Source organism: Gambusia affinis, linkage group LG20 (genome assembly GCF_019740435.1).
Source record: "Gambusia affinis linkage group LG20, SWU_Gaff_1.0, whole genome shotgun sequence".
Taxonomy (NCBI): Eukaryota; Metazoa; Chordata; class Actinopteri; order Cyprinodontiformes; family Poeciliidae; genus Gambusia; species Gambusia affinis.
This window is the reverse complement of record NC_057887.1, coordinates 20008229-20022474: the sequence shown is the minus strand read 5'-3', so window position 1 is coordinate 20022474 and position 14246 is coordinate 20008229. Positions and strand designations below refer to the sequence as shown.

The 14246-nt window shown below is 36.1% G+C and overlaps 7 non-coding genes across 7 annotated transcripts; all 7 read left to right on the top strand.

The window, feature by feature from the left end:
- The first annotated feature begins 2723 nt into the window (after nt 1-2723).
- trnai-aau lies at nt 2724-2797 on the top strand. The gene has a single exon. It is a non-coding gene; the product is annotated as a tRNA-Ile (tRNA).
- A 1720-nt stretch (nt 2798-4517) lies between these two features.
- On the top strand, nt 4518-4591 carry trnai-aau. Its single transcript has one exon. It is a non-coding gene; the product is annotated as a tRNA-Ile (tRNA).
- A 2235-nt stretch (nt 4592-6826) lies between these two features.
- trnai-aau lies at nt 6827-6900 on the top strand. Its single transcript has one exon. It is a non-coding gene; the product is annotated as a tRNA-Ile (tRNA).
- Nucleotides 6901-11825: 4925 nt separating this feature from the next.
- trnai-aau lies at nt 11826-11899 on the top strand. The gene has a single exon. It is a non-coding gene; the product is annotated as a tRNA-Ile (tRNA).
- Nucleotides 11900-12495: 596 nt separating this feature from the next.
- trnai-aau lies at nt 12496-12569 on the top strand. Its single transcript has one exon. It is a non-coding gene; the product is annotated as a tRNA-Ile (tRNA).
- Nucleotides 12570-13171: 602 nt separating this feature from the next.
- On the top strand, nt 13172-13245 carry trnai-aau. Its single transcript has one exon. It is a non-coding gene; the product is annotated as a tRNA-Ile (tRNA).
- A 664-nt stretch (nt 13246-13909) lies between these two features.
- trnai-aau lies at nt 13910-13983 on the top strand. Its single transcript has one exon. It is a non-coding gene; the product is annotated as a tRNA-Ile (tRNA).
- The last annotated feature ends 263 nt before the right edge of the window (nt 13984-14246 follow it).

The following is a 14246-nucleotide window of genomic DNA, read 5'->3' as shown; positions in this document are numbered from 1 at the left end:
TGATATGTGTATGAATGACACAAGTGGCCTAACTACCATGCCCCTGATGACTCAAATAGCTGAGTTATTGGATCTGAACAAAACTGGAATGAGCTCCAAGAATATCAGCTAGAAGCTCATCAAGAAGGCGACAGCTACTGAATTGGGAAATGGAAGAAATATGAAATGAGAATCTATTCCCCTCAATTTTTCTTCATGCGAGATGCTGGATAAGGGGTGAGAAAGTTGAATGTCTGCCATATTTAAACAAGAAGAGTTTGTTAATAATCTAAAGGTAGATGGGACCATAGTCATTAAGAACACTGCAGCATGTGACAGGATTGAAATTTTGCAACCCCTTGCAATAGAAGCCACACATAGAGTACAGTCCCATCTCCATTTCCCGGTGAACATCTAAATGATTGTTAGAAAGCTTGGGAACAAATCCTCTGGTAAGACACAGTAGCAAAACCTGTTTTGTTTTGTATCAACTTATGTTTGGAGGAGGATAAATGCTAAGAGTGATCTAAAGACCACAATCATCCCTGTCAAGCAGATTGGTGGAAATATTCTACTTATTGATGTGTGTAACCTCACATCAGTAAAGACGCTCTGATGTGAAACTCATGATAACTTTCATGGATCAGTCATCCAGTACGACCATACCTTGGCATGCTGTTAAGATGACAATGGAGTAGTCAAAGAACATGGAGGTCATTGTATGCTGAAGTCAGTCTCAAGACCTTGGTCCAAAGAAATGTAGAACAATCTAATACGTCTAATTACCGAACAGCTGGCAAGAAACCTAAAGGATTTAGTTTTTCATTTTTGGAAAGAGAAGTGGGTCAAAATTTGTCCTGAAAAAAATCACAAACCTTTTTACCATCTACAGAAAATGTCTTAGTGTTGTGTTTGCAGTTTGTTAATAAAGGTTAATCCACTGAGTTTCAAGCCATGCTTTGATGAGGGGGTCAGATACTTATTTAACTGAATGGCAAACTTATTTTGATGCATTTTTAAGATAACATTTTCATTACTACTCCTAAAAGGGATTATATAGTTTTTTCTTTAATTGTGAACTGCTTTACTAAAAAGTTAAGTGCAGGAATGCGGGAATGTGTATCATTACAAATGTGAACATAAAGTAAAACTTTATATTACAACTCTTAAATAGTAAATTCTCTGAATAAACAGTAAACGCTTTTTTTTAAATACATCTAAAGCAGCCATTATATTTCTGTGACTGCAGTGTTCTTGGTGAAATTGTTCAATATCCAGAGCTCTTTCAGCCTGCAGAATGCATCAGCAACAGCTCATATTTCACCTTGGATGGTTAAATAACAAAACATCAAATATTAAAGCCTTGCACGTGAATCTTAGGGTTTTCTTATCTTTTTAAAGGAAGTTCTAGGAGGGTACTATGTGTAAGTATAAGAAACTCCAGAATAAAATCCCCTGGTGGCTGATAACCTCCTAGCTGGAAGGTTAACTAACTTCTCTTCTCCTTCTTCTTTTTGGAAATCAAAGCCCTTGACCTTCCCCTGCATCTCCAGATTCGGCTAATTATTGCGCCTTCAAGCCGACATAAGTCACGGTGTTGACTGGCTCGTTCTGGGTCTGGCGCTGCCTTGATTATGGCTATCAGGATGAGAGGCAATTTTCCAGACATTACACATCTGAGGACATCCAGTGCTAATTAGTCATACAGCAGAGAATAGCAGAAAAAAAATTATTATGCAACTTGTTGACAGTATAAAATGACCTCTATCCAGCTTAAGTTTAAAGTGACTCAGATAAAGAATGTGGGAAGAATAAATCAAAAATCATTTTTCTCTTAGAGTAACAGCATATAATGATGGAATTAAAGATTTAATACATGATCAAATAGCATTTTTGTATTAAACTGAGTTGCATGTATGACGACTAGAAAGCATTTAAACTGTGCAGTTAAATTGGAAAACAGCAGTTAAAGTAAACATGTCTGAACAGAGACGGTTCACAAAATAAACTCCTTAATACAGCAGAAGGCTTTAAATTAAACCATTGCACATGTTGATTTTGAAAAACATTAGAATATAAGAACTATTGACAAGATCTTGTAAGATTTACTTAAATAGTTAAGTCTTAGCAATAGTTGCTAAGACTATTGCTAAGTCAGCTGAGCTAACCAGTCCGACCGGTTAGCTCAGCTAGTTGGACCGTGGGGTTAACAATGCCAAGGTCATGGGTTCAATCCACATACTGGCCGAACAAGTGATTCAGAAGAATAGCAGAAGGTTTTAAATTAAACCATCACATGTGCAATGATGCGTTACCTCAGGCAACCTGTTAGCTCAGCTGGTTAGAGCGTGGTGCTAATAACGCCAAGGTCATGGGTTCAAACCCCATACGGGCCAAACAAGTGATTCGGTAGAATAGTAGAAGGCTTTAAATCAAATTATTACGTATGCTGATTTTGAAAAAAATTAGAATATCCACACTTTTGTCAAGATCTTGTAAGTTTTACTTAGGTCAATGAAAACGAAAGTTTATTTGTGGCCGGTTAGCTCAGCTGGTTAGAGCGTGGTGCTAATAACGCCAAGGTCATGGGTTCAAACCCCGCCAAACAAGTGATTCGGTAGAATAGCAGAAGGCTTTAAATCAAACCAATACAGATGCTGATTTTGAAAAAAATTAGAATATCCACACTTTTGTCAAGATCTTGTAAGTTTTACTTAGGTCAATGAAAACTAAAGTTTATTTGTGGCCGGTTAGCTCAGCTGGTTAGAGCGTGGTGCTAATAACGCCAAGGTCATGGGTTCAAACCCCATACTGGCCAAACATGTCATTCAGAAAATAAACTCCTTAAACAGCAGAAGGCTTTAAATTAAGCCATCACATGTGCTGATTTTGAAAAACATAAGAATACTAAGACTTCAGTCTAGAGCATGTAAGTTTTACTTAGGTCGTAGAAAACCTGTCATTATGTCAGGTAATGATGCGTTATCTCAGGCAACCTGGTGCCACCTGAGGTTAGCTCAGGTGGTAAGAGTGTGGTACTTATAAAGGTAAGGTCATGGGTTCAATCACCATACTGGTCAAATGAAATCTAAAGTCTTTCAGACAATAAACACTTCAAAATAAACAAAAGGTTTAACAATAAAATCAAAACTTCAAAATAAAAAGGTGGTGAAATAAAACCAATATGTAAAAATAAAAATGACTCTAAAATAAAATCAACACTTCAAAATGAAAAACGTCTCAAAAAAATCAACACTTCAAAATAAAAAAACCTGGTAAATATAACTTTACGAATGTTGATTTTGAAAAACATTACAACTCACTTTCTTAAAGGAAATCAACCCGTCAAAGCAGGAGAAGGCTCTATATCAAACCATTACACATGCTGATTTTGAAAAAAATTAGAATATCCACACTTTTGTCAAGATCTTGTAAGTTTTACTTAGGTCAATGAAAAGGAAAGTTTGTTTGTGGCCGGTTAGCTCAGCTGGTTAGAGCGTGGTGCTAATAACGCCAAGGTCATGGGTTCAAACCCCATAAGGGCCACACAAGTGATTCGGTAGAATAGCAGAAGGCTTTAAATCAAACCAATACACATGCTGATTTTGAAGAAAATTAGAATATCCACACTTTTGTCAAGATCTTGTTTTACTTAGGTCAATGAAAACGAAAGTTTGTTTGTGGCCGGTTAGCTCAGCTGGTTAGAGCGTGGTGCTAATAACGCTAAGGTCATGGGTTCAAACCCCATGCGGGCCAAACAAGTGATTCGGTAGAATAGTAGAAGGCTTTAAATCAAACCATTACATATGCTGATTTTGAAAAAAATTAGAATATCCACACTTTTATCAAGATCTTGTAAGTTTTACTTAGGTCAATGAAAACGAAAGTTCATTTTTGGCCGGTTAGCTCAGCTGGTTAGAGCGTGGTGCTAATAACGCCAAGGTCATGGGTTCAAACCCCATACGGGCCAAACAAGTGATTCGGTAGAATAGCAGAAGGCTTTAAATCAAACCAATACACATGCTGATTTTGAAAAAAATTAGAATATCCACACTTTTGTCAAGATCTTGTAAGTTTTACTTAGATCAATGAAAACGAAAGTTTGTTTGTGGCCGGTTAGCTCAGCTGGTTAGAGCGTGGTGCTAATAACGCCAAGGTCATGGGTTCAAACCCCATACGGGCCAAACAAGTGATTCGGTAGAATAGTAGAAGGCTTTAAATCAAATTATTACGTATGCTGATTTTGAAAAAAATTAGAATATTCACACTTTTGTCAAGATCTTGTAAGTTTTACTTAGGTCAATGAAAACGAAAGTTTATTTGTGGCCGGTTAGCTCAGCTGGTTAGAGCGTGGTGCTAATAACGCCAAGGTCATGGGTTCAAACCCCATACGGGCCAAACAAGTGATTCGGTAGAATAGCAGAAGGCTTTAAATCAAACCAATACAGATGCTGATTTTGAAAAAAATTAGAATATCCACACTTTTATCAAGATCTTGTAAGTTTTACTTAGGTCAATGAAAACTAAAGTTTATTTGTGGCCGGTTAGCTCAGCTGGTTAGAGCGTGGTGCTAATAACGCCAAGGTCATGGGTTCAAACCCCATACTGGCCAAACATGTCATTCAGAAAATAAACTCCTTAAACAGCAGAAGGCTTTAAATTAAGCCATCACATGTGCTGATTTTGAAAAACATAAGAATACTAAGACTTCAGTCTAGAGCATGTAAGTTTTACTTAGGTCGTAGAAAACCTGTCATTATGTCAGGTAATGATGCGTTATCTCAGGCAACCTGGTGCCACCTGAGGTTAGCTCAGGTGGTAAGAGTGTGGTACTTATAAAGGTAAGGTCATGGGTTCAATCACCATACTGGTCAAATGAAATCTAAAGTCTTTCAGACAATAAACACTTCAAAATAAACAAAAGGTTTAACAATAAAATCAAAACTTCAAAATAAAAAGGTGGGGAAATAAAACCAATACGTAAAAATAAAAAATGACTCTAAAATAAAATCAACACTTCAAAATAAAAAACATCTAAAAAAAATCAACACTGCAAAATAAAAAAAACCTGGTAAATATAACTTTACGAATGTTGATTTTGAAAAACATTACAACTCACTGTCTTAAAGGAAATCAACCCGTCAAAGCAGGAGAAGGCTTTAAATCAAACCATTACACATGCTGATTTTGAAAAACATTACAACTCACTGTCTTAAAGGAAATCAACCCGTCAAAGCAGGAGAAGGCTTTAAATCAAACCATTACACATGCTGATTTTGAAAAAAATTAGAATATCCACACTTTTGTCAAGATCTTGTAAGTTTTACTTAGGTCAATGAAAACGAAAGTTTATTTGTGGCCGGTTAGCTCAGCTGGTTAGAGCGTGGTGCTAATAAAGCCAAGGTCATGGGTTCAAACCCCATACGGGCCAAACAAGAGATTCGGTAGAATAGCAGAAGGCTTTAAATCAAACCAATACACCTGCTGATTTTGAAGAAAATTAGAATATCCACACTTTTGTCAAGATCTTGTTTTACTTAGGTCAATGAAAACGAAAGTTTGTTTGTGGCCGGTTAGCTCAGCTGGTTAGAGCGTGGTGCTAATAACGCTAAGGTCATGGGTTCAAACCCCATGCGGGCCAAACAAGTGATTCGGTAGAATAGTAGAAGGCTTTAAATCAAACCATTACATATGCTGATTTTGAAAAAAATTAGAATATCCACACTTTTATCAAGATCTTGTAAGTTTTACTTAGGTCAATGAAAACGAAAGTTTATTTGTGGCCGGTTAGCTCAGCTGGTTAGAGCGTGGTGCTAATAACGCCAAGGTCATGGGTTCAAACCCCATACGGGCCAAACAAGTGATTCGGTAGAATAGCAGAAGGCTTTAAATCAAACCAATACACATGCTGATTTTGAAAAAAATTAGAATATCCACACTTTTGTCAAGATCTTGTAAGTTTTACTTAGATCAATGAAAACGAAAGTTTGTTTGTGGCCGGTTAGCTCAGCTGGTTAGAGCGTGGTGCTAATAACGCCAAGGTCATGGGTTCAAACCCCATACGGGCCAAACAAGTGATTCGGTAGAATAGCAGAAGGCTTTAAATCAAATTATTACGTATGCTGATTTTGAAAAAAATTAGAATATCCACACTTTTGTCAAGATCTTGTAAGTTTTACTTAGGTCAATGAAAACGAAAGTTTATTTGTGGCCGGTTAGCTCAGCTGGTTAGAGCGTGGTGCTAATAACGCCAAGGTCATGGGTTCAAACCCCATACGGGCCAAACAAGTGATTCGGTAGAATAGCAGAAGGCTTTAAATCAAACCAATACAGATGCTGATTTTGAAAAAAATTAGAATATCCACACTTTTGTCAAGATCTTGTAAGTTTTACTTAGGTCAATGAAAACTAAAGTTTATTTGTGGCCGGTTAGCTCAGCTGGTTAGAGCGTGGTGCTAATAACGCCAAGGTCATGGGTTCAAACCCCATACGGGCCAAACAAGTGATTCGGTAGAATAGCAGAAGGCTTTAAATCAAATTATTACGTATGCTGATTTTGAAAAAAATTAGAATATCCACACTTTTGTCAAGATCTTGTAAGTTTTACTTAGGTCAATGAAAACGAAAGTTTATTTGTGGCCGGTTAGCTCAGCTGGTTAGAGCGTGGTGCTAATAACGCCAAGGTCATGGGTTCAAACCCCATACGGGCCAAACAAGTTATTCGGTAGAATAGCAGAAGGCTTTAAATCAAACCAATACACATGCTGATTTTGAAAAAAATTAGAATATACACACTTTTGTCAAGATCTTGTTTTACTTAGGTCAATGAAAACTAAAGTTTATTTGTGGCCGGTTAGCTCAGCTGGTTAGAGCGTGGTGCTAATAACGCCAAGGTCATGGGTTCAAACCCCATACTGGCCAAACATGTCATTCAGAAAATAAACTCCTTAAACAGCAGAAGGCTTTAAATTAAGCCATCACATGTGCTGATTTTGAAAAACATTAGAATACTAAGACTTCAGTCTATAGCATGTAAGTTTTACTTAGATCGAAGAAAACCTGTCATTATGTCAGGTAATGATGCGTTATCTCAGGTGGGTTCTGGTGCCACCTGAGGTTAGCTCAGGTGGTAAGAGTGTGGTACTTATAAAGGTAAGGTCATGGGTTCAATCACCATACTGGTCAAATGAAATCTAAAGTCTTTCAGACAATAAACACTTCAAAATAAACAAAAGGTTTAACAATAAAATCAAAACTTCAAAATAAAAAGGTGGGGAAATAAAACCAATATGTAAAAATAAAAAATGACTCTAAAATAAAATCAACACTTCAAAATAAAAAACGTCTAAAAAAAAATCAACACTTCAAAATAAAAAAAACCTGGTAAATATAACTTTATATCAAACCATTACACATGCTGATTTTGAAAAAAATTTGAATATCCACACTTTTGTCAAGATCTTGTAAGTTTTACTTAGGTCAATGAAAACGAAAATTTATTTGTGGCCGGTTAGCTCAGCTGGTTAGAGCGTGGTGCTAATAAAGCCAAGGTCATGGGTTCAAACCCCATACGGGCCAAACAAGTGCTTCGGTAGAATAGTAGAAGGCTTTAAATCAAACCATTACATATGCTGATTTTGAAAAAAATTAGAATATCCACACTTTTGTCAAGATCTTGTAAGTTTTACTTAGGTCAATGAAAACTAAAGTTTATTTGTGGCCGGTTAGCTCAGCTGGTTAGAGCGTGGTGCTAATAACGCCAAGGTCATGGGTTCAAACCCCATACGGGCCAAACAAGTGATTCGGTAGAATAGTAGAAGGCTTTAAATCAAACCATTACATATGCCGATTTTGAAAAAAATTAGAATATCCACACTTTTATCAAGATCTTGTAAGTTTTACTTAGGTCAATGAAAACTAAAGTTTATTTGTGGCCGGTTAGCTCAGCTGGTTAGAGCGTGGTGCTAATAACGCCAAGGTCATGGGTTCAAACCCCATACGGGCCAAACATGTCATTCAGAAAATAAACTCCTTAAACAGCAAAAGGCTTTAAATTAAGCCATCACATGTGCTGATTTTGAAAAACATTAGAATACTAAGACTTCAGTCTATAGCATGTAAGTTTTACTTAGATCGAAGAAAACCTGTCATTATGTCAGGTAATGATGCGTTATCTCAGGCAACCTGGTGCCACCTGAGGTTAGCTCAGGTGGTAAGAGTGTGGTACTTATAAAGGTAAGGTCATGGGTTCAATCACCATACTGGTCAAATGAAATCTAAAGTCTTTCAGACAATAAACACTTCAAAATAAACAAAAGGTTTAACAATAAAATCAAAACTTCAAAATAAAAAGGTGGGGAAATAAAACCAATATGTAAAAATAAAAAATGACTAAAATAAAATCAACACTTCAAAATAAAAAACGTCTAAAAAAAATCAACACTTCAAAATAAAAAAAAACTGGTAAATATAACTTTACGAATGTTGATTTTGAAAAACATTACAATTTGAATATCCACACTTTTGTCAAGATCTTGTAAATTTTACTTAGGTCAATGAAAACGAAAATTTATTTGTGGCCGGTTAGCTCAGCTGGTTAGAGCGTGGTGCTAATAACGCCAAGGTCATGGGTTCAAACCCCATACGGGCCAAACAAGTGATTCGGTAGAATAGCAGAAGGCTTTAAATCAAACTATTAAGTATGGTGATTTTGAAAAAAATTTGAATATCCAAACTTGTCAAGATCTTGTAAGTTTTACTTAGGTCAATGAAAAAGTAAGTTTGTTTGTGGCAGGTTAGCTCAGCTGGTTAGAGCGTGGTGCTAATAAAGCCAAGGTCATGGGTTCAAACCCCATACGGGCCAAACAAGTGCTTCGGTAGAATAGTAGAAGGCTTTAAATCAAACCATTACATATGCTGATTTTGAAAAAAATTAGAATATCCACACTTTTGTCAAGATCTTGTAAGTTTTACTTAGGTCAATGAAAACTAAAGTTTTATGTCAGGTAATGATGCGTTATCTCAGGCAACCTGGTGCCACCTGAGGTTAGCTCAGGTGGTAAGAGTGTGGTACTTATAAAGGTAAGGTCATGGGTTTAATCACCATACTGGTCAAATGAAATCTAAAGTCTTTCAGACAATAAACACTTCAAAATAAACAAAAGGTTTGACAGAGTGGAGTGGGGTTACCTTTTTTATGTACTTCAACGTTTTGGATTTGGTAATTAATAAGTTTGTTTCATGGATAAAGCTCTTGTACACTTCCCCACTTGCCTCTGTCAAAACAAATTCCATTTACTCTAAATACTTTCCTCTTTTCAGAGGCACTAGACAGGGGTGCCCCATGTCCCCACTACTTTTTGCAATAGCTATAGAGCCATTGGCCATCTCACTTAGATCCAATATACATTTAAGTGGGGTCACAAGATCAGGCATTGAACAACGGCTTTCCTTGTACGCCGACGACTTGCTTCTCTATATTTCTAAACCAGCCTCTTCAGTCCCTATTGTACTTTCAACTCTTGATCAATTTAGCCGCGTCTCTGGCTATAAACTAAACCTTGGTAAAAGTGAAATTTTTCCAGTGAATTCGGTGGCTCGAAAATATTCACTTGCTTCTCTCCCATTTAGGGTTGCCCTTGATGGTTTTACATATTTAGGGGTTAAGGTCAAATGTAAATTTTGCGACCTTTTTAAATTTAACTTTGAGCCGTTGGTGGACAAGGTCAAACAAGACCTAGATAGATGGTCTTTGCTTCATTTATCTGTTGCTGGGAGAATTAATACGATTAAAATGAACGTGCTTCCCAAGTTTTCTTTTCTCTTTCAGTGTGTCCCTGTTTTTATCCCCGTTTCTTTCTTTAGCAAACTGGACCAAATCATCACTAGATTTATTTGGGATCATAAACCCTCTAGAATTCGTAAATCATATCTTAGGAGACCAAAAAGTGTGGGTGGAATGGCATTACCGGACTTTATGTTTTATTATTGGGCATCCAATATTAGAATTCTTAATTATTGGTTAAAGGCAAATGATTTGGACAGTGCCCCGGCTTGGCTGGATTTGGAAACCTCATCCTGTATACGATCGTCTTTGTCTGCTTTAGTTTATGCTCCCAAATTGCTATCAGGAGCTGAAATTCCGAACAACAAAATGGTGAGGGTGACTCTGAAAATTTGGTTTCAGTTCCGCCGCTATTTTAAATTAAACTTTTTTTCTTTACAATCTCCTATCTTCAAGAACCCTTTATTCCGGCCCTCTATGATCGATAGTGCTTTCTCCGTTTGGTTCTCTCATGGTATCAAAAGCTTTGGTGACCTCTATGAGGAGGGCACATTCGTCTCCTTCAATCAGCTTTCTGCAAAATTCGACCTCCCAAAGAGCCACTTTTTTCGTTACCTACAGGTCCGAAGTTATGTTAAGGAAAAAACTTCTCTCTTTCCCTCTAAACCTCCTGTTAATGATTTTGGATAATCTTTTGTCACCTCCCCACCGAAAAAGGGTCCTATTTCATGTTTGTATGAGAGATTGTGTTGTTTTGAGTCAACAATTCTCTCAATCAAAGCGGCATGGGAAGAGGACTTGGGTTTTCTGTTTCCAGATGACTTGTGGGATAGAATTCTTTACCGTGTACATGGTTCGTCACTGTGTGCCAGACATGGACTAATTCAGTGTAAGGTCCTGCATCGCACTCACTGGACTAAGGCCAGGCTTTCTAAAATATACCCAAACGTTAGTCCGGAGTGCGATCGTTGCCATCGAACACCTGCCTCACTGATCCATATGTTTTGGTCATGCCCATCACTAAAGCAATATTGGACAAACATTTTTGCAGTCTTGTCTGAAGTAGCTCATATGTCCATCCAGCCTGATCCACTAACTGCATTGTTTGGTGTACTTTCTGAGACGGTTTCTTTGTCAAGACTTGAGGCTGATCTGGTTGCATTTCTCACTTTGTTGGCGAGGCGTAGAATATTGCTGTGCTGGAAATCAGCTTCACCTCCCTCATTTGAAATCTGGATTAAAGATGCTTTACACTTTAGTAAACTTGATAAGATTAAATTTACCCTACGAGGTTCCACAACTAAATTTTTAAAGATTTGGCAGCCGTTTTTTGATTTTGTTCAGACATTGCCGTCCCGTATGGTGCCCAACTAAATTTTGCTTTTCCCTGACCTTTTTATTTACATTATCATATTATTTGTCAAATTATTTATTTTGTCATTAATACCCATTGATGTGCCTTTTTTTAATCCTTCCCTTTTATTTCTTCTTCTAACATATCTACTTTTTGTTTTTTGTTTTTTCTTGTTTTTTTTTTCTTATTCCTCTGGATTTTATTTGGGAAGGCTTATCCATGTGTTCTGTACGACTTATGTTCGGTTCTGTTATAGAAAAAAGTCTACATATGTTGTTCATATATTTTTGCACATTTTGTATTTTGATGTTAAAACCTAATAAAAAAAACAATAAAAAAAAAAAAAAAATAAAAAACAAAAAAGGTTTGACAATAAAATCAAAACTTCAAAATAAAAAGGTGGGGAAATAAAACCAATACGTAAAAATAAAAAATGACTCTAAAATAAAATCAACACTTCAAAATAAAAACGTCTCAAAAAAAATCAACACTGCAAAATAAAAAAAACCTGGTAAATATAACTTTACGAATGTTGATTTTGAAAAACATTACAACTCACTTTCTTAAAGGAAATCAACCCGTCAAAGCAGGAGAAGGCTTTATATCAAACCATTACACATGCTGATTTTGAAAAAAATTTGAATATCCACACTTTTGTCAAGATCTTGTAAGTTTTACTTAGGTCAATGAAAACGAAAATTTATTTGTGGCCGGTTAGCTCAGCTGGTTAGAGCGTGGTGCTAATAACGCCAAGGTCATGGGTTCAAACCCCATACTGGCCAAACATGTCATTCAGAAAATAAACTCCTTAAACAGCAAAAGGCTTTAAATTAAGCCATCACATGTGCTGATTTTGAAAAACATTAGAATACTAAGACTTCAGTCTAGAGCATGTAAGTTTTACTTAGATCGAAGAAAACCTGTCATTATGTCAGGTAATGATGCGTTATCTCAGGCAACCTGGTGCCACCTGAGGTTAGCTCAGGTGGTAAGAGTGTGGTACTTATAAAGGTAAGGTCATGGGTTCAATCACCATACTGGTCAAATGAAATCTAAAGTCTTTCAGACAATAAACACTTCAAAATAAACAAAAGGTTTAACAATAAAATCAAAACTTCAAAATAAAAAGGTGGGGAAATAAAACCAATACGTAAAAATAAAAAATGACTCTAAAATAAAATCAACACTTCAAAATAAAAAACGTCTCAAAAAAAAATCAACACTTCAAAATAAAAAAAACCTGGTAAATATAACTTTACGAATGTTGATTTTAAATCAAACCATTACATATGCCGATTTTGAAAAAAATTAGAATATCCACACTTCTATCAAGATCTTGTAAATTTACTTAGGTCAATGAAAACTAAAGTTTATTTGTGGCCGGTTAGCTCAGCTGGTTAGAGCGTGGTGCTAATAACGCCAAGGTCATGGGTTCAAACCCCATACTGGCCAAACATGTCATTCAGAAAATAAACTCCTTAAACAGCAGAAGGCTTTAAATTAAGCCATCACATGTGCTGATTTTGAAATCAGCACATGAAATAAGAATACTAAGACTTCAGTCTAGAGCATGTAAGTTTTACTTAGGTCGAAGAAAACCTGTCATTATGTCAGGTAATGATGCGTTATCTCAGGCAACCTGGTGCCACCTGAGGTTAGCTCAGGTGGTAAGAGTGTGGTACTTATAAAGGTAAGGTCATGGGTTCAATCACCATACTGGTCAAATGAAATCTAAAGTCTTTCAGACAATAAACACTTCAAAATAAACAAAAGGTTTAACAATAAAATCAAAACTTCAAAATAAAAAGGTGGGGAAATAAAACCAATACGTAAAAATAAAAAATGACTCTAAAATAAAATCAACACTTCAAAATAAAAAACGTCTCAAAAAAAATCAACACTTCAAAATAAAAAAAACCTGGTAAATATAACTTTACGAATGTTGATTTTAAATCAAACCATTACATATGCCGATTTTGAAAAAATTAGAATATCCACACTTTATCAAGATCTTGTAAATTTACTTAGGTCAATGAAAACTAAAGTTTATTTGTGGCCGGTTAGCTCAGCTGGTTAGAGCGTGGTGCTAATAACGCCAAGGTCATGGGTTCAAACCCCATACTGGCCAAACATGTCATCCAGAAAATAAACTCCTTAAACAGCAGAAGGCTTTAAATTGTTATCACATGTGCTGATTTTGAAATCAGCACATGAAATAAGAATACTAAGACTTCAGTCTATAGCATGTAAGTTTTACTTAGATCGAAGAAAACCTGTCATTATGTCAGGTAATGATGCGTTATCTCAGGCAACCTGGTGCCACCTGAGGTTAGCTCAGGTGGTAAGAGTGTGGTACTTATAAAGGTAAGGTCATGGGTTCAATCACCATACTGGTCAAATGAAATCTAAAGTCTTTCAGACAATAAACACTTCAAAATAAACAAAAGGTTTAACAATAAAATCAAAACTTCAAAATAAAAAGGTGGGGAAATAAAACCAATATGTAAAAATAAAAAATGACTCTAAAATAAAATCAACACTTCAAAATAAAAAACGTCTAAAAAAAAATCAACACTTCAAAATAAAAAAAACCTGGTAAATATAACTTTACGAATGTTGATTTTGAAAAACATTACAACTCACTTTCTTAAAGGAAATCAACCCGTCAAAGCAGGAGAAGGCTTTATATCAAACCATTACACATGCTGATTTTGAAAAAAATTTGAATATCCACACTTTTGTCAAGATCTTGTAAGTTTTACTTAGGTCAATGAAAACTAAAGTTTATTTGTGGCCGGTTAGCTCAGCTGGTTAGAGCGTGGTGCTAATAACGCCAAGGTCATGGGTTCAAACCCCATACTGGCCAAACATGTCATTCAGAAAATAAACTCCTTAAACAGCAAAAGGCTTTAAATTAAGCCATCACATGTGCTGATTTTGAAAAACATTAGAATACTAAGACTTCAGTCTAGAGCATGTAAGTTTTACTTAGATCGAAGAAAACCTGTCATTATGTCAGGTAATGATGCGTTATCTCAGGCAACCTGGTGCCACCTGAGGTTAGCTCAGGTGGTAAGAGTGTGGTACTTATAAAGGTAAGGTCATGGGTTTCAATCACCATACTGGTCA